Source organism: Octopus bimaculoides, chromosome 9 (assembly GCF_001194135.2).
Source record: "Octopus bimaculoides isolate UCB-OBI-ISO-001 chromosome 9, ASM119413v2, whole genome shotgun sequence".
Lineage (NCBI taxonomy): Eukaryota > Metazoa > Mollusca > Cephalopoda > Octopoda > Octopodidae > Octopus > Octopus bimaculoides.
In genome coordinates, this window is record NC_068989.1 from 8,407,949 (window position 1) to 8,412,683 (window position 4,735).

At 32.6% G+C, this 4,735-nt stretch overlaps 1 protein-coding gene across 1 annotated transcript in view; it reads left to right on the forward strand.

Annotated features, from left to right (window-relative positions):
* Positions 1 to 4,735, forward strand: part of LOC106882137 (neuronal acetylcholine receptor subunit alpha-7) — a 612,265-nt gene that overhangs the window by 137,318 nt on the left and 470,212 nt on the right. The gene's annotated exons all lie outside the window — the stretch shown is intronic.

Here is a 4,735-nt window from a genome sequence, read left to right on the forward strand (position 1 = left end):
AAATTGGTTATGAAACACGTGTAATCTTTTTATTATATTTATCTTATGATATTTACTTTACTTTATATTATACTCATTTATTGTGCTTTTAATTATTAATTTTTCTATATGTGATAGTGGATTTTCATCGATGAGTTCTTGAAAATTGGTTATTTTCCCTAAAACTATATATATTTTATATATACTTTATCTATAAGGCTCAATTTAATTTTTTATAAATTGATTTTAATTGAGTTTTTTACCTGTAATTTTGGATTTTGTCCCTAATAATATTATTATATATATATATATATATATATATATATATACACGTGTGGATGTGTGTGTATTATATAGATATTTAGCATTTTATGTATCATAATGTAAATACGCCATGATTTACTGCAGTATTCGTCCGGAGAAAATATCTCCAATGGACGTGCTACGTTTAAAAGTAAAATATACCTGAGAGAGACGTAAGTCGTCCCAGCAGCAAACGGCAAAAATGTTACAAGCTTGTATTCCTCGTTGGGTGTTTACAATTTCATCGTGCGTTATGGACGCTCACACACATTGGAAAAGCCCTATCATTCAGGGATTCCGAGGCTAATCTATAAACACAGGGGATTGCTGTCAATAGAAACTTGGCAAAATTCGAAAGAATTATTTCAGCGCTCATAGAATACTTGCCGTTGTAGTGCAACAGAAACTTTAAGCCACTTAGGCTATAGTTACTTATTTACAGCCATGAGTCCCTGTGAGTGTATTTATACTTGGTGTTACTAGCAAATAGAACTCCCGAGGGGCAGGTAAACCAGTGTTAATTGGAAAGGAAATCAGATATGCCTGGTAAAGAACAAGTTCTTGAGTCAGGTTCACATAGTCTTCACTTCTTATAACTTATGAAATGTTCTTGTTTTACAAAGTAACTACTTTAGAAATATTTTAACGATGCTAAGCACCTAAAGTAAAGCTTGATTTAGATGACATAATAATTTAAGTATCGCTAGCGACCCTCAATTACCAACCGATGCAAAGTCATTAGAATATTTTTAATTGCAATTTAGACAAAATAAGGTTCTTTTCATTAAGCTCTTTATAAGTTTCATAGCAAAAGAGAACGTTGATAAATTCGTTCCCCAATCAATGCAGTATTGAACATGATGCAAATCAATTAAAATTGGATTACAAAAAGACATTCATTTTCTTGAGACATGAGTCATCAACAGACGCAACTTTCTCTCTGCTTTTGTCACTAAACTTGAATAATCAAAGGACAAATATAATAAATATAAAATGAAAATGTTGAATATTATAATGAAATTATTATTATTATCATCATCATTATTATTATTATTATTATTATTATTATTATTATTAATATTATTATTATTATTATTGTTGTTGTTGTTTTTGGTGTGGCTGTTGTTTTCTTTTTTATTTTTTGTTACTATGATAATAATGATAATGTTGCGAGTAGTGATAGTAAGACGGTTCAAGAATAAATAAACGAGGGATATAGAAACAGTGCGTGTGTTTATTATTCGTATAATGACCCACCCATTATACATAAAATAATGTTTTCTTCATTATTCACAAAGCGTTCACACACACATACACACACACACGCACTCACACACACACACACACACACACACACACACACACACACACACACAAATATATAGGACGATAGTACGAGCAATTACATGGAACAACCTGCAGAAAGAATAACAGTGACAGAATTTCAAACAATGAATAATTTCGTTGGCTACTCGTAGAAACCGCTCGAAACCACGGTCACCCTGACCACTAAGGCTTCTCTCAGTCTACTGGCGCATGCTCAATAGTCCAGTTCACTTGCCATTCTTATCCACCTTTCTATAAATTTGAAGCACTTCTTTCTTTCCCACCGAGGTCAAACTTGCTTTCATCCATCCAGGATCGATAAAAGAAAGCCCCACGAAAAACGCCGCGCTCGATATAATTGACTTACCATCCGCGCTTCAAGGCTGCTGGCCTTGTCCCTTGATCAGAATTCGTTAGATTATTATTTTAATTTCCGTTGAGGTCAACTCCGACTTTCATCATTTCGGTTCAATAAAATAAAGTAGCACTCACGAACTGATCGATGATTTAATCACCAATAACGGCCCACCACCAGACACAAACATACACACGCACACACACACATACACACACGAAGGCACAAAAACACACACATGCACACACACACACACTCACACACACACACACACACACACACAATAGAAAATGTGGTTTGTGCCTATGTTAGGACGTCCAACAGTAGAAACTATGTCAAAGCAGATATTGGAGCTCGACGCAGTTCTCTGCCTCATCGAATCCTGCTGAATCATCAACTCATGTAAGAAGGACGCAAATTAACGATGACGATTATGACAACCACGATGCTGATGATGATGAGCAGGAGGGGGAGGATTGTCGTTGATTTTTCCCGTTGTTATTACTGTTGTTACCCCCACCCCCACTGGATGTATTATCTCTTTTTGTTTCAATACTTTCTTAATAGTTTTCTTAATTATATTCCTTTTTTTATTACTTTTGTTATAATTAGCTTAAACTTTATACCTTCATTATTATTTTCATTATTACTATTATTATCATCATTGCTATTATTGTTGTTGTTGTCATATTTCTGTTGTAAATAGAGGCAAACTAATAAAGTAAACAAAAATATAAATTTAAGAACCGAGCAAAGATAAAGGTCAAACAACTCAAACACAAAGCTTAGCTGAGAGATACATTAAAAAATAACGGCACATCAAAAGACATTCACGGATAAAGAGACAACAACAGACAGTAATCTGCTAATCTAAGAGAAGCCATATTGGTGAAAAGAGTTTGTCTGAGACTCTTCTGATATTTCTCATCTTTTAATGGTCTTTATTAATTCTATATTAGAATGGAGAGTTAATTTTCTTTTTAACTGTGTTAACCTTGTACTTTTCATTGCCTCAGGCTTCTTATTTGATGCTGCATCGATCTTCTGACATCGCTAATTATACATATAGCAATATTTTGTGCGTTAGAGATAGATACAGAAAGAAGAGAGAATGTGTATGTGTGTGTACACGCATATGTATGAAAATATACAAAAAATCATATATATATATATATATATATGTGTGTGTGTGTGTGTGTGTGTGCGTGTGTGTGTGTGTGTGTGTGTATGTGTGTGTGTGTGTACATATGATATGTATGTTTGTGTGGGATAGAATGAATGTAGTATGCTCATGTGATGTATGCATGTATATGTGTGATTAGTTTGAGGGTGTTTTCAAAAACTAGTTTTTAATTGAATTTTGTTTGCGATCAGATCTTTTTGAATGAGTCTTTACAAAATCTTTCCAGCGATGTGGCTACGTTTCAAATGTACTCTATTCACTTTCAAGACTTGAAGTTTTGTTGAGATCTACATATCTGCGCACACTGTTAATGGATATGTGTGTATTGAACGTGAAATAGCGAGAAAGAGAGACTCCGCAGGCTAGGCATATATATATATATATACATACATACATACATACACGCACATATATAGAAAAGGTTAGAAGTGAGGGGGAGAGAGACAGGCAAAGAGACACACACAGAGAATTAATGTGAGATACGTAAATAGAATATCGTCTGCTTTAATATGGTAGCAACACTAGTTTTTATTGAGAATTGATCGGACTTGGTATATTCATATATATAAATTTGCTTTCAAAGAATTGAACACAGAACTAATACGAACATAATCAATGAAGAAAATCCCGTAACCTATAGATCAATGTCATAATTATAAACACCATCTATACAGTGCGTGCTTATTATATGTAAATTACTTTCATCTTGATCCTGCTTATTTTCAGAATAATTTTACAATTTCCCTGTGCAACAGGTCACTGGTGAATCACGAAGACGATGAAGTCAATACAATCCATATTTTTGAAATAATAGCACGTACTTCATATCAGTCAGGAAGTAGAAATAACTCCCCAGATTACAATCGAACGCAGAGTATGATATACCGTTAAAGTGACAATCCTGAGAATCCTAATACTCATATACAACTTATCACAGAGGTCACTGGTATTTACATATTTAATTGAAAATATCGTTTTATCACGACCCACAATTTTGTCTTCAGCCAATCTCTTTATTCGTTAAAACTGAAACTACATTTAACAGGAAAGAAAATAAGTCTCAATTTGACATGCTCTGCAACGGAAGGTGACCACAAAATTCAACATAAGCATCTTATAATACATTCGGTTTGTCACTCCTTTGCATTTATATCTGCCGATTCTTCATTCATTCGTAATTTCATTATCTATGAAAACATGAATAAATTATCACGCCGCTTGTATTTTAATTTTAATCTGATGCTATTTTTAAATTCTCAAATGTGAAAAATATCATTATATGCAAAACTTCATTTAAGTTTTATGTTGGGTTGGTGAGAGGAATGCAAAGACAACAAAAGAAAAATTAGGATCATATAATATATAAAAAAAACAATAGAAAATTAATTATGAGTGCTGTAATTAGTTTAGATATTTTGATATTCGATGCAATTAAATATATGTGTGTGTGTGTGTGTGTATGTGTGTGTATGTCTGCGTGTATAAACATACATATATATATATACAATATACACACATATACATATCGTACATACATATATGTATATAGGTATATACATATATGCGTATATATATATATATATATATAT